Here is a 23,945-nt window from a genome sequence, read left to right as displayed (position 1 = left end):
TGGAGAAGCTAAGGCCTGTGGTTACTAAGTAATTTACTGGAGATCATACTTCAAGTTAGTCATGTTTATCTAAGTGATGAAAGAGTTAAATCTGATGCTTGGATATGGATGAAAAGAATTCAGAGATGTGATTTGTACATTTTTAACATTTATTATTCACTAATCAAAAAAACTATTATAATTTAGAAAATCTTGCTTTAGAAGCCCCATTAGGTTCCTGAAATAAGTCATTGGCTAATTGCAGGAATACCATGCAGGAATGTTGAGAAAATGGAATGGCACAAAAACTTGATTCAAGACAGAAGAGCTAAACCCGGAAACTAGACGGGCCAAGGAAATTACTTCCATTTCCTAAACCAAGCTGCTGAATTGTCCTGGGATTCAGTGAAGCTGGCTGGGATCCAAAAGTTGACTGGAATCCTCAGCCATAAACTGTCTCATGCCCTGGAAGGTTCTTAACCTTCCTGGGCTGCAGAGTCATTTGGGAATCCCCTCAAAAATGTGCAGTACTAAAAACTCACACAATATCATTCAGTATCTGGCATTCACGGGCTTCCTAAAACCCACCTGTAGATCCCTTAGGGTGATGTCTCAATGTGTGCCCCTTGGACCACTTCATCAGTATCTCTTATGTTGCGTCCTTATTAAAATGCAGATTCCTGACCCTCACCCCAAGCCAATCAAAACAGTTTCTGTGTATGGAGGATATACATTTGCATTCTTTTGTTTGTTTGTTTGTTTGTTTGTTTTGAGACAGAGTCTCGCACTGTTGCCCAGGCTGAAGTGCAGTGGCGCAATCTTGGCTCACTGCAAGCTCCGCCTCCTGGGTTCAGGCCATTCTCCTGCCTCAGTCTCCCGAGTAGCTGGGACTACAGGCACGAGTCACCACGCCGGGCTAATTTTTTGTACTTTTAGTAGCAATACAGCTAATTTTTACACAAACTACAGTGTGACAACCAATGTTTTAAGTATCCACTGAGCCTGGCATAAAACCATGAGTCTTAGAAAACTAAATTTGACACTGCCTCACAAATTCAACTATTTTGTTCCACCCTTAAATAAGGTTTCAGAGTAGCACATATTGAAGCTGGAATAGACGTGAACTCTAGGAAGACCAGTGGTTCTTTGTTCTTGTGTTTTTCTCCACCAAAGATACCCAAGATGGGAGGGCATCTGACTTACCAAGGCCTCAGAAGGCATCTAAGGGTAATTCTCCATTGTCTAGCACCAACTGAAAGAGGATTCTAGGTGGCTAAGAAGGCTTGTTAACAAAATGTTATGATCCCATTTATTCCAAAATTACATATATAATAATAGAAAATATTACCTTCCTTGTAGCTTTCCACTGTCTATGATGCATACACTTTTTACTGTATCCCACTGGTTTGGAAATATGAAGCCAGTGTTGTAAAAAAGTGAATAGGCCAGTCCTGTTTATTCCCATTAAAATGCAGATACACACTGTTTGTTTATCTCCCTCTGGGAACAAGCTGGGAAACTGTTAGTGTTGGGGAAAATAATAATAAAAAAAAAAGTCTTAAGTGTTGACTCCACATTTTCAGGGCTTGATAAGTCCTTCTGAGTGTAGCACTCTATCACTTTTCTCAGCAGGGTATAATTACTCATAACTTGAAGGTTTTATCTCTGGGCTGTGTCTAATAAAAAGGGGGGAAAGGAAGGTAAATCTATCACTCACTGGAAGTATAGATGCTTAATTACATATCACATATAATTGTTTCAGTTTCTTGCGTGACAAGTGCACCATCCAGGAATTTGGAAGGGAGGTGGGGAGATCATCCAGCAGACTTAAAAAGATTTTAGCTGTGGAGATTTCTTAACGCGCGTGTGTGTGTGTGTGTGTGTGTGTGTGTGTGTCTACTACTGGACCTGAGGCTCATAGTGGTGTCTGGTTTTTGGTTCTGTTATTTAAAAAACTTATTTAATTTTTTACATTGAAAGATAAAATTATACATATTTACCATATACAACATGATGTTTTGATGTATATATGCATTGTGGAATCACTAAGTCTAGGTGTCTGGTTTTTGAATCTCTCATGCTTGTTAAAAACAGGAAATTTGCTCAGTATTTTTAAACTACAAAATGATTGTTTCATCTTTCTGTACAACTTATTTGTGTTCCCTCTCTTGTACAGGCCAATGTCTCTTTTACTTGTCATTTACATGTGATGAATCTGATCTCACCCCATGACAAAAAGTACAAAAGGAAAATTGGGGTTCTGCAATTATTAAAAAGGGGGATCATGACTCCTTTTGTAATGATATAGGCCACTTAAAAACTTACACCAAAATGCATTGTAGGACCTTCTCTAATCGTTTCTTCTACCCTGAATCCAAGCAGCTTTGGAAGTTTTCAGGCAATGTGTTCACAGGGCTGAGTTTCTGGGATTGTCCATCTCTGTTGAAGGCCTTCCCTAGAACTGTGGTGGTTTTGCTTTTCGAGGTCTGAGAAATAAATGGGCTTTTTCTCTAGATGTGTGGCATTGCCCAGACACAGTATTTTCTGAATGTCATCCAGACCCAGAGGAAGCCTTGATTCGTAGCACTTGCCAATTTCCTTGGTGTAAATATTCCCACTACAGCCAGTTGAGAGGCTCTGCTGTATCTATGCAGGGTTTCTTTGTGATCTGCAAAAATGCCAACACCACTCTCTTCTCAAAAATATTTCTATTGCACTTCCTTATACCAGGAAAATTATTTATCTAGACCACCACTTAGGTCTCTCTGCCTTACTTCATTTAGGCTTCCACTGAAATGTCCCCTCCTCAGAGTGGCCTTCACTGACCATATATTAATCTTTATCCACTTTTTGTTCATAGTACTTATCATGAACTGAAACTATATGTTTACTTGTTTATTATCTGTTTATTATTCCCTCACTAGAATAGAAGCTTATGAATTAGTTGGTCTTTATTATCGTGTTTCCAGCACCTAGAATAAAGTTGACTTGTAGTAGTTGCTCAGAAGTAATTGCTGTATTAATGAATAAAATGCATGACTGATCAATACTGATGAGATGAAGACTGCAAAGACTTTTAACAGTTCTGGAAGATTTTTAATCAATGGTCAATCTCACTGTGCTTTTCCCATTCCTCATTCATCTTTCTATCGTAGTTTCTGCTGAGTATATGTGAGCTTTGTGTTAGACTGGGAGCCTCTTAGAGAAAGACATCATTTCTTAATTACTTTTGAATTCCCCCATTCCCGCAATATAGTAGAAGCTCAAGAAATACACGTTAACTGAGCAAATAAACCCATCACTTTGTTTTGTTATTCTTATCCCCTGTTTCCCAGGAGTGATTCATAATATATCATTAGGTTACAATAAAAGAAGCTTGTGTGAATCTAGCAGGGCCAGCAAGAACTTGAGAGCAAATAAACAGACTGCATTTTACCCCACAAACAGGCCAAAGGGAGACTAGAAAGTCAAGAAGATGGAGTCAGTTTTGGCAGCTGCCAATGAAAAGCAGCAAAGTCCCTGGGATTTTAGGCCAAGAAAGAAGCCCTGAGGCTTCACAGATTAATGGCTCCCAAGGGGCTTCTGTCAGGAAACATGCAGATACCAGGCATTCATAAATATGTTGTAGGGTATCAAATTAGACCTTTAATCAATAGAGCTGCATATGATCTCAAAGTTAACTGTTCCTGGGGGGTCTCCCTGGAAAAGCATGGGTCTGACAGGAGGCCCTTTAGAGGCCATGGCTTTTGTACATCTGCTTTTCCTTATACATAGCACAATCACTAAGTGAGGTAAAGAACTCCCACTAACAAGTGGTCTGGATGGGGAGGGCATTTAAGGTCATATAGATATGATATTTGACACCAGTAAGGAGCACCAATGAACTTTGAAAGGGCCTGTTGTTTTTATGTGTTGGAATGATTTGCATAGAAAAACGTGTACAAAATACTGCATGTTCTCACTAATAAATGGGAGCTAAATGATGAAAACACACGGACACACAGAGGGGAACAAAACATCCTGGGGCCTATTGGAGGATGGAGGGTGGGAGGAGAGAGGGGATCAGGAAAAATAACTAATGGGTACTAGGCTTAATACCTGGGTGATGAAATAATCTGTACAACAAACCCCATGACACAAGTTTGCCTATGTAACAAACCTGCACATGTACCCCTGAACATAAAATAAAAGTGAAAAAAATGTGTACAAAGGGAAGATTATCCCTTCTGTAACTATATAAAATAAATCAGAATGTGATATACCTTTGGTGTGGGTATTGTAAAGAAGCTATGTGCTGGGAAAAGAAAGATGCTGTGTGAGTCAAAGGGAAGTTTCATAACTCAGTACCTTACTGTGTAATATCTATGAAGGAAGAAGTTTCTGTCAAGTGGAAAAGGAATAGGAAGAATATAAAACTTTCATGTTTGCTGGGTTCTTGATGCTTTGAAAAAATGCGCTGCTGACATTTTGAGGTAATAGAAAGATCACTGTAATTGAGAAAGAAGAGTGGAAAGTAGAAACCAGGCAAACAAGGAATAAAAGGCTGCATTTTTTTTCTTTTCTTTTTCTCTGGTTCTTTGAGATAGCTAGTATTGAAAAGCAGTTTAAAATTCAGGAAATCTAATACCATCTTCATTTTTCATCATCTTTCTGGGCTAGGTTTACCATCTGTAATTTGCTCAAAGATACCCACATGGATATTGACAGTTAGAGCTTAAATTTATGGTATCTTTGGTTTCCCCTTAAGCCAGTCCACTTTTTCATTACACATCACTAGGATATTCCGCTAAACTAATGTGGCACCACCTACACCACCTGTGCACCATGTGCAATATGAAAAGCGTGCAAAATAGGCCAAGAAGCTGACATAGAGCTGAAGGATAAAGGGGTTGAAAACATTTAATTTAGAAGAACTATGAAGATCAGAGACATCAGGATAAGAGCATAATACATTCTTTGTTGTGTTTTTTATTGTCTCAGTGAATATGATCATTATTACATACACACATCACCACCCCTCCCACCACCTGGATGCCCCTCCTTCAACCTACCACCATTAGAAATAGTCTTATGCATAGCAAGGCCTTTCTTCTATGCTGACCCAGCTATGTTCAAAGCCACAGATTTGAATATACTGATTCAAGTATAATATCCAGTTGATGCAAGCCCTGCTGGTCAAATGATTTTCTAGGACAGAGGGAAGGAGTAAAAGTAAAATACCGAGGAAGAGAAGGCACAAGTAGAAATGTTAATTTAGGTCTTCTGCAAGTAAAGAGAAAGATTATATTGTGTGAGAAGCAAGAGTGTGGAGAAATGGATTGCAGTCCTATAATTTTATTGGATTAATTGTGAGTCCTTGAAGCTTGGTTTTCTCTTTATAACATGAGGGAATTTGTCAGGATGTCCTAATGGTGCCAGTGTGATGTAATTAAGTCTATTCAAGAAATTATCCTTATCTTGATTAGGTAAATAGAACTTGATTAATTCTACTCTGATTAACCACTGCTTCTCAAAATGTCCTAGAGGCTTCTACCAATTCTACACAGGAATTCACCATTTTCTCCCAGCAGAAACTAAAAATGTACCCGGTATCACTCAAGATAGAGATCAAGCCAAGATCCAAATGCTCTAAAACATAAAACACTTCTACAGATGGTTGTGGTTTGCCTTGCAAGAGGAGATGGCATTGGTCGGGACAAGATGATGGAGGAAAAGAGGGAGGGGTAGGTATAAAGAAGAGTTTCCTTTAAAACATCAAAAAGACTTTATACATCTTTTCTGCCCTTTCATAAAGACTTCATCTGGCAGCCAGATTGCCTTAATGGTCTGCCTAAAAAGGGCCACCCTGGCCTGACATAGCCAGACACACAATCTCCAGCTTTGCTTCACTTCTTTGATGCTGTCACATGTCCTTCATTTTCCACATTTCATTCATTCTTTGCCTTTAAGCTACAAAGATAAAAGTACCTAGCATTAAAAAAATCAGCTTACATTTTTTTAAAGGGGTAGACATTTCATGCAGCCTTTGATTTCCTTCCAGGAGAAAATCATTACTTTTCTTTAAAGGAGAAACTAAAGAGGTCTTTTTTTTTTTTTTTTTTTTTTTGCTTCTTTTTCCTCCTTCCCACCTTTTACCCCAACTCCTCCATTTTCAGCAGTAAGTAATAGCACTGGGTGTGGAGCAGGAAACAGCTAGATAAATAATTTTCTCCTGGAAAGCTTTCATGCCACTACAGTGAATTTAAAAAGCCTGAACATTAATTTACTGTTAAAGAATGACAATTAGAATGTTTCAAAGCACTGCACTATATTCAACATCTGTTGAATATGTTAAGATAACTGTATTTAATACTAGGTGGCTTGAAGGAGAAAAGGTAACCAATAGAGTATAATGAGTGTAGCCTGCAAAATCTATGAGGAAGATACATAAGGGACATCTTGTACATGAAGGAGAGTATAAATGAAAACAGAGTAAAAACCTTATAGTATAAAGAAAACACGGTATGATAGAATCCCTGTGTGTGTGGAAGAATACAAATAATAAAATGAGGTCATAGGGATACACTCTAACCTGTCTCTTCAAAACAGTGAGCCTGATCTTAAAATATGAAGCAACCCAGAGCATCTGTAAAAGAAGAGCAAGTATCAATATTCAGGGTTAAGAGCTGGCCACATATGAAGTGTATAAATACCCACATTGCGGAAAAAAGACATGATAAGATTTTCAGATGAGGTAAGTAACTAACTACATTCTACAGTAGGTGTTTAGAACTCAAATGAAAAGAATATGTCTGGAGATGATCCTTATATTTAAACAAAAACTGATGCTGGAGGTATATGTAAGTGTGTAAAAAATAAAATCACAAAATTCTGGAGGGAGAAGGGAAAAATGAAGAAATCTATCACCCAGCTATTAATCTCCAGGAAAGGAAACTGTGCCAAAATGTGAGAACTGAAAAAAAAAAAAGAAAAAATCTGCAAAGTTAAACCACAAGAAATCTGGAAACATTTAGAAGACTTCATTAGAAATTCAATATATATGTATTCTGAGAACCAAACAGATCATGGAATGGTGAAAGGAAAACAAAACTGTGAATATCCAGTGAAGTCAAAGAATCTGTTGTTGGAAAGAGAAAAATAAAATCTTTGAGAAAGAGAAAAGCAAAGAAAAGGAGCTAGGAAAAATCAACCAGCAAGATTCAGCACCAAGCAAGCAGAATTCTAGAAGGCCCCTAAATATAGTAGGATCCCATAAAAGGCACTAAAAATATATATCATACTAAAAATGTCTTTCAATCAGTTAACTGAGTCTGTTAGCAAGCAATTGTATCTGAAGCTCAAGTGTGCCTGCAGGTACCTGCAACACAATCTTCAAACCCTCCTGCTAAAAATTAAACTCTATTGCACCAAATTTTATATTTTTAAAGATACCCCCAAATCCCAGTTACCCCAGGTCAAAATGTCTGAGTTATTTTTGACTCCCTTATTCTTCCTCATTTCTATACCTCACTCGGTTACCTGGTCATATAGATTCCGTCTTGAAATGACAGTGAACTTCTGTACTTACCTCCAAGATTCAGTGTAATATAATGACTAAGAATAAAGATAGTAGAGTCAACTGCCAGGATTTATACCCTTGTCTTTCCACTTAGTAAGAGCTATCAAGTTACTTAACCTCTGTGTGCCTCTCCTTTCTCATCTGTAAACTGGAAATAATGGTAGTAAAATCCATCATGGGGTTGTGGTAAATTTAAATTAGTTGATACATGCAAAGTTTGATACATTTAGCTATAACGATGATGATAAGGAAGCTGATGATGAAGATATGATGATGATAAAAATGATTTCAGAGCTTTCTAATCCTTCATGTGACCTAGTCTTTTAATGAGTCTCCCAGATTCTACTTTCTGTTCTCTTGAGTTCAACTTTCGTATCTGTACTAAAGTTGACATCGTACAGCACATATGATGTTTTTTCCTCCTGTTCAAAAGCCTTATTGCTTATAGAATTGCTCCCGTATCCATTCACATGATATTTAATGTCCACCATCATTAGGAATCAATCAACCCAGTATCTACAACTTTTCCTCTGCTCATTTGCCTATTTTTCTCTCTACTCTGATGTGTCCTACTGGTTCTTCCTCAAAATGTGTCCTAATTTTGATATCACTTTATTTTTCTTCTTGCTATTTTTATTATCAGGGATGCTTTTAAATGTAATCTTTGCCTCTTAGAAACCTTTATAGGTGTTCTAATCAGAAATGGTGACTATTCACTAAAATATAAAGATGACCCCTATATTAATACTAAATGGGCAACTGTCATTTATTTGAATAACAGTATGCCAGAAACCCTATCTTATTAGGTAAATACTACCATTATCATCATTTTAGAAATAAGGAAACTTATGCTCTAAAATTTAAAGTAACTTGTTCAAAATAACCCAACCCAAAAGTTGAGACTGATGTACATACCCATTTCTATCTACTTCAAGGGCCCATATGCTCTAACTAACCCATAACACTGCCCTAATACCTGTGTATGTGTTTATTTCTTACCTGATACACTAACCTCTATTCCCACAAGTTAAAAACCTCTTCAAGGTCATTGTCTTACTTGTACATATCTTTCAACACTTTATGCTGTGCCTTCCATGCAATAAGCATGCAATCATGATGAATTTAATTGAATTTCTCTGGTACTTACAAAAGTGTGCATAGCCATGCTGGAGGTGTGGGATGCAACCGTGTCTTGTTTCCTCAGTTTTAAATCTAGGGTGTTTCCTTAAAAAGGAGATCATCTATCAGTTTAGTTTTATCCCCATCACTTCAATCATTCTGTCTCTAGAGGTCACATATGGATAATTCTCTGCTTCGATGTATATTAAAACTAATAGCCTGCATATGCCTAAAGTCAAAATCTATCAATAAGGCCAAATTTGAAAACTCAAAGGAGATACTGATCAAAGGAATATTTATTACATGTTATGCAGGTGTAAACAGAGACCAGCAATTAGACCTAAGCTTCAACTCCACCCCATGTTCTTTGTTTACAGATATCTCTCAGCAAATCTACAATAGTCATTGTGATGGTAAAATTTGGGCTTTTATCTGTGTATTACCAATATATAGCACAATGGTTACTATAAAATAAAAACTCAAGAGATATATCTATTATGAGAATGTACAAAAATATACATTACCAGGATCAACTCTCTCCTAAAATTCAGATTCTGTAGGTCTGTTATGGGAATCAGACATCTCTACCAAAAAAAACAAGCAAGCAACAACAATATCAAAAAAACAGGTGATTCTTTATTGCCTTTTCTCCATTCTGTTTAGAAATATTAGGAAAGATTTTCTCTAGACAGTCTTCTTATCTTCTTTAACCTTTCATCTACCCCTTCTTCACCCACATGTAAACACCTACCCTGAAAAAATTGAGTCCCATCTTTGGGCATCTCCATAGCATCTTGTCATAGCACTCATGATGCTCTAATTGCTTGTTTTAATTGGCAGGCTTCTAGATTAGGCTCTAAGTTTCATGAATGCTAGACTATTTCTATTTTGTTCACCATCTTGTGTATATATTTCTATATATATATATATGTGTTCAATATATATTTAATTTAAAAATCCAATCTTTCTATAAAGAAATAAATGAGGTAACTAATTTCTAAAGTATGGTATCTACTTTCCTGTAGAAAATGTATTTTCTGAAAAGAACCTTAGGAATAACTGAAATAGTTCTTCATAGCATTATTATTTGGCTGCATCATTTGCTACAGAGGTGTCATGAATGTTCTTGGAATCTACCAGTACCTACCAAGTTATTTCCATGGGAGAATGATTTCTAGTCCTTTTAATTTAAAAGAACTTTTCAAACATAACACATTTGGAGACTATCTGCACAGATCAGGCTAGCAATTCCCATTGACACTGAAACACAACATGTTCTATTCATTTTAAATAAAACTTGTGTCTTTTTGTCTTTAAGTTTTCTTCCATGACTGTTCTACAATAATGGTTCCTAAATGCAATCATTGGATAGACTGAAACACAGTTACCTGGGTGATCTTTATCAAAATATAGATTCTTGATTCCCACGAAAGAGATTTTCATTGAACAAGTCTGTGATGGGATCTGTAAATCTAAATTCTTAAATCTCATTCTAAGGAAATCAGATGCGTAGACATCTGATTGGAAAATCAGTCTTGGGTCACAGTGGCAATGAAGATGGGAGTGTGGTATCTGAACGATAATGGCTGTCTATCTTAGGATACTGTGATGAATAATAACAATAATTTGTCTGAAAGTGCTTTGTGAAAATAAGGGGACATATAAAGGCTAAGTATTTAGGAATGTTTTAACGCTTTTACTTTGCGTAAGTTATATTGATGTCATCATCATGCAACACTTGCAAGGGTTTCTGATACTGTGAATGATGTGCCTCCTTAGGAAACAGTTCATTTTGGATGTCCTAAGTCATTATAGACATAAACTTCCTGTGTAGATTTGGAAGTAAGTATTTTTAAAATAATTGTGTCAGTTCAAAACTTCATCATCAATCTTGTACTTGGGGTTGACAACTGAGGAATTATGTGTTGAATTATGACTTTTCAGTTTGGACTGTAAATCTGCCCTTTGTTACTATGTTAGCGTAAGTCTAGAGAAGGAAGGATCAAAGAAGCTTAAACGTAATGACTCAACTAAAGGTGTTTGAATTGTTTGGCAGTGTTGTGATTTTTACAACTAAGTTATACCTGGATGAAGTATGAATTTTTCAAATTTGTCATTTGAAAAAATGATTGACCAAATGAGCAAACATCTCCAGATCTGACTCCAAGATGTTTGTTATAATGCTATTATAAGGATGTTATATGTACTTAAAACAAATACTACTTCTTTGGCCAAGCACAATTCCTACATACAGGGCAAAACTAATGGTTAAAAGAGTCACTTGGAGTACAAAACACTATGAAAATTATCTTGGACTGTTCTTGGCCAACTTTCAGCAGCACTCATAAGCTGCTGTTATTTCAGCAGCTCTCTCAATATTCTACAAATCATATTCATGGAATCACCTAACCCATGTTAAGGATACAACCATCTTTGTGGTAAAAAGTGATAGCTGTTTAACACAGCACTGGCCCGCAAAACATTACATTGAGGTTATTATTATCTCTTCAAAACTTTAGAGAAATTTTGTAGTAATAGCCATCATAATGGCTATATTTTGTATTATGCTGGTTGCTTTGCCCTACTTATAAACTAGAGATATAATTCAGTAAAGAAAGCATAACTTTTGTATGTAACAAAATAATTAGCCTATAAAACTATTGGTCATCAAATACAGGCATATTTCACATTTTCTCTTATTCCTCTACTTCCTCAACCTTGAAAATGAGCAATTTATTACGTCATAAGAAGAATTGTGTGACCTTTTTCTATTAGCCAATAGTCGTTTCAAATCACACCACCTGTGTTCTTCACTCTCCCAGAAATCTTCCCTATGGAACAGCTCTTTTCCTCACCGTAACAGGTATTTAACTAGTTTAATATCATTTATAATGCTCTAGCTTTTAACAGAAAAATGATTAAAAAAAAAACAAACATCTGGGATAAAAAAATCCAAATCTTCCTATCTCCACATTCAGGTAATGAACTCTCATTGCATCTTGTATTTTGTGTGTCTTTCCTTTATAGTTATAATTATATGTTCATTTGGGCAGTTATTTGAATAATGTCCATTGCCTCAGTTGAACTCTAAGTTCCATGAGAGCAGAGACTGTATTCATGTAATGCACGGATATACCCCCAAGACAAAGCATAGCAACTGACATATATTCATTGTACATATTACCTCTGCCATTCTGGAGACTATGTATATGAGTATAATCTCAAAAACATTTGTAATTTGAAAAAATGATTGAACGAAAATGAGCAAACATCTCCAGATCTGAGTCCAAGCTGTTTGTCATAATGCTATTATAAATACGTTATAAGTACTTAGAACAAATACTACTTCTTTGGCCAAGCACAAACATTCCATTTAACAACAACAACAAAAACTACTAAAAAGACTAGGAGGTCAAAAGTATTTCTTTCTAGCAGCAATTAATTAGATACATTTTCTGACATTAATATTCTTGGGGACTGTTAACATACTCACTGATATGGTTTGGATTTTTGTCCTTGCCCAAATTTCATGTCAAAATGTAATCCTCAGTGTTGGAAGAGGGGCCTGGTGGGAGCTGATTCAATCATGGGGCCAGATTTTCCCCTTGCTGTTCTCATGACAGTGAATGAGCTCTCATGAGATCTGGTTGTTTAAAGGTGTGTATCACCTCCCCCTTCACTCTCTTCCTCCTGCTCCGGCCATGTAAGACATGCCTGCTTCCCCTTTCAGCATGATTGAAAGTTTCCTGAGGCCTCCCCAGCTATGCTCCCTGTACAGTCTGTAGAACTGTGAGCCAAGTAAACCTCTTTTCTTTATAAATTACCCAGTTTCGTGTATTTGTTTATAGCAGTGTGAGAAGGGACTGATACACTCACCTAATCAATTATTCCCTCTCTAACCACTTCCCTCTACCCAAATTCATCCTCTGATGTGCAGCCATCAAGCATAGATGGTATTCTCCAATGGGGAGTGCTTGAGTACAGAAATTATGCGGTCCTGTGATCTTACTAGTGTGTTTATTTTCTAAGCAGGGAAATTATTTGAGGAAGTGACCACAGATGAAACTGTTTCCAGATGTCTACAAAGGTTTTCGGGTTTTGTGGGGACTGAAGTACAGCAGGAAGCAGCATAAGCAGACAGAAAGAAGCCTTAGTGTGTAAGTCCTTGTTTTCACCCTGTTTGATTATATTCTTGAGAAATTTAAACTGCATCACAATCATAGGGATTATCCTGCAGGAAGGAGGAGGAGGCCACTGCTGTTAAGAGGCATTTTTTTTTTTAGGTAGTAAAAGTTGGGTAGCTGAGACCGTTGCAGAGGCAGTGAGATACAATATCTTCACATGAAATGTAAAGTGATTAAAACCCAATTTGATAAAATCCCAAAGACTGAGACTGCTACAGGAGCAGGAAAGAGGAAAGAAAAGACAGTGAGATCATATAGCACTAAAGGAACTTCAGGTAGGGAGTTTTATCAAGATAGAACTTCCAGTTTTGTCTAAAATGACTGCTGAATTCCTTTTATTTAATTTTAAAATTTATTTATTTTTATTATCTATTTTGAAGGGTGGGATAGAGAGCCAGATGAGAAATAGATTTGGTTTATCTTGGGCTCCCAAGTGACAAGAATGTGTTTCTTTGTTTGGTAGCCTTTTTTTAAAGAGGTGCAGATTATCTGTTACCTACATATCTTAAACCATCCTAGTCCTTCTTAGCATTCATAGTATATTTCCTCTATTTCATACTGTGCCTTCTACTCTCTCTGTATGTTGCTGGTTTAGGTACTAAGGCTTAGATTTATCATTGCCTCCTAACTGATGTACTTGCTTTAAATCTCCTCTCTTTTGGCCGGGCGTGGTGGCTCACGCCTGTAATCCCAGCACTTTGAGAGGATGAGGTGGGCAGATCACTTGAGGTCAGGAGTTCGAGACCAGCCTGGCCAACGTGGTAAAACCCCATCTCTACTAAAAATATAAAAAATTAGCCCAGCATGGTGGCGTGTGCCTGTAGTCCCGGGTTCTCGGGAGGCTGAGGCAGGAGAACGCTTGAAACTGGGAAGCAGAGGTTGCAGTAAGCTGAGATTGTGCCATTACACTCCAGCCTGGGTGACAGAGCGAAACCCTGTCTAAATAAATAAAAATTAAGTATCTTCCCTTTTGCATGCATATGCATTCATGTGCAAGCACACATGTACATACACACACACACACACACACACGTACACAAGACTATCAGAGCAATAGCCCTCAAAGACAGGTATTATTACCTACTAACCCTGCTTTCAGTGTTTTCTCATTTCATCATTTAAGCTCTAAGCTCCTCTTTTCAATTTTCAAGACTGCCCATTGATTTAACTCCAGTATCTCTGATAGAATTTAGCACAATCTGCCATATATCCTAGCAGCTGTTTTATAGAAGCATAATTCTCTCCATTTAGACTGTGAGCTTCTACAAGTCAGGGACTTTTTTTTAACTGCTTCATCCCCATAATAACTAGGATGTGATTCCCTACAGTAGGTGCTCAATAAATGCTAAATGAAGGGGTGACTACTTTTCCTGAGTTTGACGGCAATCTCATCTAGGCCACAAGAGAAATCTGATAAAAATACCAGCTCCCCTCACTTTTTTTCTCATGAAACTAATTTTTAAAACTTTCCACAAGGTTGATTATACTTCTCATCCTTGGATAATTTTAAAAGAATTATTTTTATTGTATTATTTTGTTATTTTATTTTAGTTTAGTTTTTAAATTTTCACTCTCTTTTGGTTTATTCACATGTGGCATTTCACATTGTAAAATGCACATATCACATCTGTGGCTACATTGTGAAAACTTACCAACCTATTTTGCATTTATTGAATCTCAAGAAGCCTATATCCTGCTTGCCTTGTGGGAGATTTCTTATGTAGAGTATTCATGTGCTCTGTATTACACAGATTCCTATTAACTTCCACCATGGCAAGATGTCTCTTGTTTGATTTTGACTAGTTTCCTGTGTCACTTATAAAATGTAGGATCCAAGCATTCCTTATCTTAAATCTCTGAGACATACTACAATTCGGAGATGTCAGCCTTGGAAATTATTGTTCCTTCCTATAATCAGTGTTATATAAAGCCCTAACAGAAGCACACAAGCACTGCACCTTAGGTATGTAATGCTTACTGAACTTACTGAATCTCAGGGCAGTGGTTTTTAAACTGTACTCCAAGGACTTCTAGCATTCATTAGAAACCTCTCAAGATGTTTCTTATAAGAAAAGCTACTACTTTTGCCAACTTTGCTTTTATCTAATTATGTAACTTGGGTTCCAAGTAAGATTTACTTTGGAAAAAACACAACACCACAATTTTCAAACCTTAACAAAAAAAAGTGAAATTAACTATGTTAGAAGATAAATAGAAAGATATAGAAACCTAATACTAACCTTAAAGAACGCTTTGATTATTGGAAGCTTTTTAACACCTAATTCTCATTTTATTTAATGCTCATGCCATTTGAAAGTCACTTATGTAGACCAGATGTTACTGGTTTCTGTTCCTATTGATATGATAATCACACCACTTCCCCTCAAAAAATGACCCAGGATTTATTTTTTCCTGTAAGTATCTACTGAGTCTCTCCATGTGCCAGATATTAGATATGATGCCAGTTACAACAACTAGTTTAAACAAACAAACAAAAATTTGGTATGGTTCCCAACATTATGTACCTTATTATCTAATGGAGCTTGTGTTTTCATACCCATCATTCCTGACACTAACAAAGAACCTTTGGTTGCCTGAACAAGTCTGTGATGGGATCTGTAAATCTAAATTCTTAAATCTCATTCTAAGGAAATCAGATGCGTAGACATCTGATTGGAAAATCAGTCTTGGGTCACAGTGGCTTTAGTTATTTAGTTAGTTATTTATTTAGTTAGTTAGTTATTTAGTTAGTGGTTTAGTTATTGGCTTCTTTAGTTGGTTGCTTCATCCTTTCACTACTTTGACAAGTAAGATCATGGCAGTGGTTGAGGCAGGGCAACATGATGAAATGGTGCTAATTGCTCTTCCATTTGCAATAATCTTTGGCAATGGTCCTTTGCGTTCCAGTTTTAAATATGGAATTGTTACTTCTGTACTAGTACTGTACTTAAAATTTCCCTTTTATTTTTCCCTGTTTTTCTTGCAAACTAATACCTCCCTACCTCTTTTGATAGCAGAGGTTATTTTTTATAAATTCATGAAATCCTCCATTTTCTACTGCTTCTGGTGCAATTCTTTACACATATAGAGTACTCCATAAAGTGTCTGAAATTGCCAGTTATATTTCTGCATTTCTGGCTCTATGAGTGAGGATAATGACTGAACTATTGCAGGTATTTTTGAGCCTCATGCCAAGCTCTGTCAAGGTAGAAGACTATTCTTACCAGGGATATTATGTCAGGACTGTATATATCAAGTAAAGTGTTAAATTGGGTGACCTCCAAAGCTCCTCTACTTCTTAATTTTTACGATTCTGTGTTATTGCACAAGGATGCAATTTTATAAACAGAAAAATAAGTTTGCCTTTGGTTGTTAGGCTTTCATATCCTTCAGTGTGAGTTTTCATTGGATTTACTATAACCATTAGCACAGTGTTCTCTGCATTGTACGGAAAGTACCAGAAACGTTGGCTCTGCTTCTTAGCATAGAAATGTCTTTTTCACAAATCATCCTGCAAATATGTCTACTTATACCCATATGACACTCACTTTGACCCAGTCTCTTTTTTTAAGAAAAAAAAGGGAAAGATTATAAGATATAAATATGTATGATTTAATGTGGGTATGGGTATGTGCTTCCATAGATCTGCTTCCTCTTCACTTTCCTTGGGTGTACACCTCTCCTACATTGAATCAATGTTTATTGATTGATATCAATGTTTATTGATATTTATACTTCCTGGCTTCCCAGCACTGCTCTGGATGTTTAGGTTAAATCAAAGCAGGATACAACTAGATAGGACAAATAAGTTATAGTGTTCTATACCATTGTAGGATGACTATAGTTAACAATAATATATTCCATTGTTTCAAATAGCTGGAAGGAGGATATTGACTGTTCCCAACACAAAGAAATAATAAATGTTTGAGATAATGGACTTGCTAATTACATTGATCTGATCACTATACATTATATCTATCATAAATATGTACAACTATTATATGTCAATTTAAGAATTTTTTAAAATGAAAAAGTTTACTTCCCAAAGAAAGAAAAAGAAGAAAGCAAGCAAACCCTTGGCCTTGCAGAGAATAGTCTAAAAAAATATTTTGAATAGTTTAACCTAAAAAATAACTAAAGAACAATAAACCTAGCTGTCTCAGGATGAGTGTTATATACTGTGAGTAAAGGCTCTTCATGTAAGTTAAAGAACAATTCCAGTGGTGAATATATTTATTAAAGAAGAATTCTTACAGTTTAGACTTGTCCTCATATTGATGGAGGAGACATTTGAGAAGGTGGATAGTGGAGAAGTTGGCGTAAGCCAGTGCACAAAAGTGAGACACAAAAGAATAAGGACAGGTGATAGGAAATGAACTGAAGCAAAGGGTCACACATATAGCCAGGTTCAAAGACAAGGATGGAAAAGAGAGTGGTGGATAGGCTAAATGGTGGGTGATTTTGAAGGGAAATTGATGGAGTTTGTATATGATGTGGTAGACAGCAGAGAGTCACTGTCCATGATTTGGATTGAGTGAGTATTGTTTTGTGAGATGGACTTAGCTATATAGAGAGGAAGAGCACAGCGATAAGAAAGTCAGCTGAAAGACGGTCACAAAAATCCCCCTATGAGGTAATAAGTTGCTTAGTCTTCTGGTTGAAGTGAAGGAGAAGGGACAAATATAAAATATGGCTAGATTTGATGAGCAGTAGTTTTATAGGCTAACTCTTTGGGTGCTTTTTAGCGAAGTTATCAGTTTTCTTTACTGAAAAATGCCTCTGGTCCATGAGTAGGCCAAAAGAATGAGCACAATAAAAGACATAGCTATTATGATTGCTATTTTTATAATATCTGTTTTGAGATTTCAAGAGAGAATAATAGTCTTAATGTGGTGTTTGGTAGGCCAGTGCTGTGTTAAACAGCTATTACTTATTACCCTATGGCGGCTGCTTCCCAAAGATGGGTGAAGTGATACCCAAGAATATGGCTTGCAGAATATTTTGGGATCAGCTCACATAAAAGGCACCATAAAAAAGCAAGGTGTCATTATCAATAGTCATAACAGTGTTGGTTGTTATTGTTGTCTTGGGAAGTTTATAAGAACTCATTGCAGTGGCAGCTCATACTGCAGCTATAAGCTATAGAAATAATCTTTTGGGTCATAATATTAAAAATGTCCAAAGGCAGCTAAACAGCCTTTGGAAATAAATGAGGCTGCTTTGATTTTTACCTGTGACAATGCACAAATCTGGCATTTTCTGATTTGGAAAAGTTCTGAGTCTGGAAATTAAACTGTCAGAGTTGAAAAGTATAGGAATGTGAGGACCAAAAGCTGTTTAATCAAAGTGCTGGATACTTTTTCAAAAGGGGTAGGAAATAGATTGTCCAATAACAATGGTAACTGTGTGAAATGCATCTTCAGAACAAGGAGAGATGGAAGAAGAGGAAGAAGGCAAGAGAAACTGGAGATTGCTTTCCCAATTGTTAACAACAACAAAAAAAAATGTTTTCCCCTCTTCTTCTATTTCTTCTATTATGGCAGGACATAAAATGTTAAATATGCTCTCGCTTATCTTCAATTAAAGCACTTGCCTTTGTAATTCTTCTATATTCCACTGATTCAAATTTCTGGGGTTTCAAAATATTTAATGCCAAAGCAGTATTATACACATAATAGAAACCTAGTATGTGTATAGGTTTGCACACATATATTTTCCATTTTTAACGGTCCTATCCCTACTATAAAGAAAGTGGTAACAGAAGGTGACGGAAAATGATTTACACATTTTTTAACTCCTGAATTATTAGTGGGCATTTGCCACTGGATTATAAATTCTAGAGTTACTATTAGTGTTTTTCTAATGGATCTTTGTTATCCCCAAGTTGGTCAGTGTTCAGCCATTTAATTGGAAAACTGAAAAGGCCATGGTCTATATCATATTCTGTTGCACCAACATTTGGATGAAGCAATTAAAACAAATGTAGTGGGATTTACCCAAATAGAGGTCTGCTTTGTTACAAGAGGCCCATGCTTGCATCCAGGACAGCTAACCTGCCTCCTTTTTTGTCACTTATTCATCCAACATTTATTGAATGACAGTTCTGTACTCAGCTCCATTTTTGTGCTAAGATTGCAGGGATGTGCAAGTTACCCATAACCATAAAGGACTTTGACCATAGCAAGAACACTGACCTTGTTCTTTTAGTTATCATAACATTCATGTGTGTTGAAATAAGTCGATCTTAAGATTTTTGAGAATTTAGTGGATAGCACTATTTACAATTTACTCAGCTCTGTGTTTTATTTGAGAAGGTGGGACTCTTTATTTTCTCTCATTCTATCATTTCCCATCCTCTTTCCCAGTAGCCATTGTCGATGTGGAAACTGTTATGTTTCCTGTCGTGAAGAGGGGAAAGAAACACTTCACTCAACAATGCCAATATAAGTGAACCAACCCTTACCTTTAGGTTATCAAGCAAAACTTGAATCATGACACTAAACATCCATTACACTAATGATTCTGAAAGCAGTCCTTCTTGAGAGAAGAATTGAGAGAAATTAGGTGCTTATATTTCTATCCCATATCCTCTCAACAACATGATTCTGAAAGCAGTCCTTCTTGAGAGAAGAATTGAGAGAAACTAGGTGCTTATATTTCTATCCCATATCCTCTCAACAACATTGCTACCATCTTTCTTGGGAGTTTTCAAATGCTCTTAAATCTAGGTTTGAAGTTGCCTTTGTCCCTACTGCATTTTTTATGCTCTATCACAAGCTAAAGCAAAAAATATTAGTTGTTGGGGAAGCCCCAGTAACAAATTCCAGATATTTATATTGAGCGTCTATAGATATTCTCAGCCCCAGAAGAAGTAAGAGACACTGACAATTACGGTAAAAGAACTTAACAGCTTTCAAGTTAAAAAAAAAAAAAAAAAAAAAAAAAAGGAAAGCCTTAAAATAATGAAATTGATCCAGTTTTACTTCTTACCAATTCTCTGGTAAAATTTTAACCCTTTTTGCTGTCAGATTATAGATGGTTGTGAACATATAAACTACATATAAACTATTATCTGTAATTGTCACATGGCCAGCAGTCATTTTTTAAATCATTAATCTGTACATAGACACTTACTCAGTACCTGACATGATCTAGAAGCTCAATTGATATTTATTAAATATATAAATTTATTTATTTATTTAACCTTTTGGAAGAAGGTCAATAAAACTATTCTGTTTTTATAGTGTTGGTGGTTACATGACTGTGCATTCATCAAAACCAATAAAATTGTGCACTAAAATAGGTAATTTTATTGTATGTAAATAAAAAGTTTTTGAGTGAATGGATGCTCGCCCCATGAAGGATCCATGCATGCCTATTCAGTCTTCCTTTTATCGATCAGTCATTTTTTGAGGAGCCACAATGAACTGGTCACTGTTTGAACTCCAAAGAGATAGAGATAAGTAAATGGTCTCTTTTGCTCCTGTCTAAAAGTTGATCCTCTCTTCTCCACCTGCTCCTTATACTCCAATCTCTTATAGTTTCGTTTTATCAAAACCTCACCTTACTAGGGTCCCATGGATGATGGCTTCTCAGAGGACAGAAGGGCCCAGAGATTCTGGATTCTTTGGATTTGGAGATGACTCAAGGCCAAAATAAAATCCTATTTTATTGATATTATGGGTGATAAGAAGTTGTGCTTTTATTTGCCCAAATACTTGCTGGCAAAAATATGTTCATGGTTCAGATTATCACATTCAAAAAAAATCAGGTAGGGCCACCTACAGTTGTTCTGTCATTTGATTGTTATTTGTGGAGGTAACATGATGATGGTATTAAGATAATAGGAGCAGTAGTAAGAGTGATAATACTTTGAGTGTAGTAATCAGACTTGGTTTTCTATTTAATATAACTCAATTTTGTTGTGAGGTTTCTATATTCCTGCATGATTCAATGAAATGTGATCTTATCTCTAGCTAATATAGTCTTATTAATCCAAACCAATAATAGTAATCCTATTCCCCTTCTCAGCAATTGGTATAGAATGTAAAAATCAAATGCTTGTTAAACATTTTCTATGTGCCAGCTACTGTTCTAAGCACATGATTTGTATTAACCCATGTAATCATCACAACAATCCAATGTGGAATGCAATATTATGACCTCCATTTATAGATAAGGAATTTGAAGCACAGAGAAATAAAGCAAAGCCCAAAGTTAAATAGTTCTAATGCACAATGCTGGAATTCAAACTCAAGTCATCTTATTCCAGTTTTCATGTTTTTACCACTATATTAACCTGCATACAACCCAATTCTTGTCCATGAGATATGAGAAAAATAAACTGTTGAAAATTTCTCGGTTTTCTTGCACCTCAGGATTGAACGAACATAGAGAAAGAAGAGCCAGGAACCACAGAGATGGCAAAGTAATGGTCAGACACGCCACCCTGGAGCCTGCCCAACTTGTGTACCTCTTATTATGCGAGATAATAAAAGTCTTCATTGTGTAAATCAGTTTGAGTCAGGATGTTCTCTTCTTTTATAGCCAAAATCATCCAAGTAGTTATTAATATATTGAATGCTAATTTCACTGCTTCTCACATAGCAGGTGTGCTACATGTAGTGTCTTATATAACCTTCCAACCTAAAATCGTTGTTATTATACCCCTTTCCAGACTGAGGGTTAGAAAAGTTAACTAATTCACCACAATCGTATAGCAAGTAATGTCAGAGGCTGGTATGCTAGCTGTTATAACACATGTTCTTAAACACTCTCCATAACTATGTCTATTTTCCCAATTATAAACATAATCTCATAATAATAACTTTTTTATCCAGTGCCTGTTATACAAAACAAATTTTACCTCTTATAATATGAAAGGTAATTATAAAATCTGGATGTTTTCAGTTGTTAAATTTTCACAGAGTAGCCACAAAGCGAGTACATTATATATATTCTGCTATCTTATGCCATAAGCAATTAGATTAAATAAAAAATACTGGCTTCCTCTGATTGGCTTATAAAACAAGCCAAGGCAATTGATAGGCATTGTGACTTCTTCGTTACTTTTTTCTTGCTTTGTATGCAGATTGGAAAAAAATTTCCAAATTGAATTTTATTTAGTTATGTCTAATCTTATACATAGAGGCTTGTACCACATTGCCTTATTGAAGAGGAACTTAAAAAAATGTTGGCATCTTAAAAATCTAAGCACTAAAGCAAAGTACACAGACAAGCACAATATATAGATTAATAATTATCAAGAAAGCTAGCTGGGTGTATGATTATGATTTATCATAGGTGAGGTTTAAGCTCGTTAATTCGCTGGAAATTGTTAGTGCCCATCATTGGTGTTTACAGCCTGTAACAAGAGGCACAGGCCTTTCTCACACTCATGCCCACTTGTTTTAAAAGTTTCCTGAATAGTAGGCATCAAAAATGAATGACTCAATTTTCACAAGACCCACTGTCAGTAATCAACATCATGAGGGGGGAGAAAAGTCAATTAGATTTAAAAAAATACTTCCAGCTGAAAAATTCAATAATTCTTCTGTTTCTACAAAGAATGAAATGAATTTAAGAAAATAAGGTTGTCTTTGGAGGGTGTGACTTTAAAATGAAGAATTTATAAAATGAGCTTAATTTTTAGAAGGCCTGCCTTATAAACAGTGATGGCTTTCTCTGTGAGGAATGGGGATTGTTCTGTTGGCATTGCTGGGCTTTGGACCTTCTGAACACACTCACAGGGCTGTGTATTGTTCACTGCTACATCCTTCATAATGTGAAGAAGAAAGGAAGAAGAATGTGAATGGGAGGGAAGCAGGCTCTGGAAGCTTAACCTATGATGAATACCTTAGCACATGTACCCATCCCTTTCCTAAGCCTATCTTCCCATTTTTTTCTCTGGTCAGGATGTGAACTAGAAAACAGGAACAGGTCCTCAAGCACAACTGTTCCACTTCTAGATTCACTACAGCCATTTTGGGAGAAAAGCAATTTAAGTTTTAGTATTCCTTGCTTTTTTTCCCCCCCATATGCCTTATCCTGACTCCCAACAGTAGAGAGTAGAGCTATTTATTTATTTATTATTGTGAGAGACAGGGTCTCAATGTGTCACTCAGGCTGGAATGGAGTGGCGTGATCATAGCTCCCTGTAAATGGAACTCCTGGGCTCAAGGGATCCTCCCACCTCAGCTTCCCAAGTAGCTAGGACTACAGCCATGTGCCATCACATGCAGTTAATTGTTTTTTAAATTTTTTGTGAAAACCGTGTCTTGCTGTGTTGCCCAGGCTGATCTGAAAATTCTGGCCTCAAATGATCCTCCTGCCTCAGCCTCCCAGAGTACTGGTATTACAGGCATGTGCCCAGCCCTGGTTTATATCTCTGTCTCTCTCAAAATAGTCTTCATTTTAAAAAAGGACAATGGTAAGATAGCAGAGTTAGATTTAGTGTTTAGAAATATATAATGAACTGTACTGTGCTTTGGGGGAATTAAATTAAAAACTGGTACCTACCAATATCTAATCCATAATAGCTCCTTGATTTATCCTAAGCATTAATCACTAATGGTGGAATTGTTGGCATCAGTGGGGAAGATGTTCGGGTCACTGAGGCTGCCCTGCACCCTGTCACCTCACACCATGGGAGCAAACACCTATTGCATAGCCAGGGGTATTCCAATCAATTTGTGTCAGAACTCCATAACTTAGGAAGCAGATATATGCTGAGAAAAAGCAGAAGGAAATGCCTTTCTCCACAAGACTTTTAGGGGACATTCTTAGAGGTTGTAAACATCAAAATAATCTCATTAAAATTTTATGTCTTATCTCTGGGATGAATTTCTATCAAAGGACAACTTGGCAATCATGACAAGGGGTGGACTGATTGGAACAAAACTGACAATAAAATGATGTTTTTTTTTTTCTCTCTTGTTTCAAATGTAAATGAATGTTCTTTGATTCTCAGGAAATGCAGCTATAGTTCTGCCTCCCACCATGGCACAGAGAGAGCTCCCCTCCAGGGATATCATCTCTTATACCTGACAGATCCATTGGTCAGTAAAAATAATAATAATAATAATAAAAGCTTTCAAGATATCTTT

At 36.3% G+C, this 23,945-nt stretch overlaps 1 protein-coding gene and 1 long non-coding RNA gene across 3 annotated transcripts in view; both read left to right on the top strand.

Annotated features, from left to right (window-relative positions):
- The window catches only part of LSAMP (limbic system associated membrane protein), a 630,015-nt gene that overhangs the window by 247,325 nt on the left and 358,745 nt on the right, over positions 1-23,945 (top strand). The gene's annotated exons all lie outside the window — the stretch shown is intronic.
- LOC134729901 (uncharacterized) lies at positions 1,360-21,353 on the top strand. The gene is made up of 2 exons (XR_010111452.1): positions 1,360-12,813; positions 21,219-21,353. It is a non-coding gene; the product is annotated as an uncharacterized LOC134729901 (long non-coding RNA).

This window comes from Pan paniscus, chromosome 2, assembly GCF_029289425.2.
Source record: "Pan paniscus chromosome 2, NHGRI_mPanPan1-v2.0_pri, whole genome shotgun sequence".
NCBI lineage: Eukaryota > Metazoa > Chordata > Mammalia > Primates > Hominidae > Pan > Pan paniscus.
This window is presented reverse-complemented; position numbering and strand designations above follow the sequence as displayed.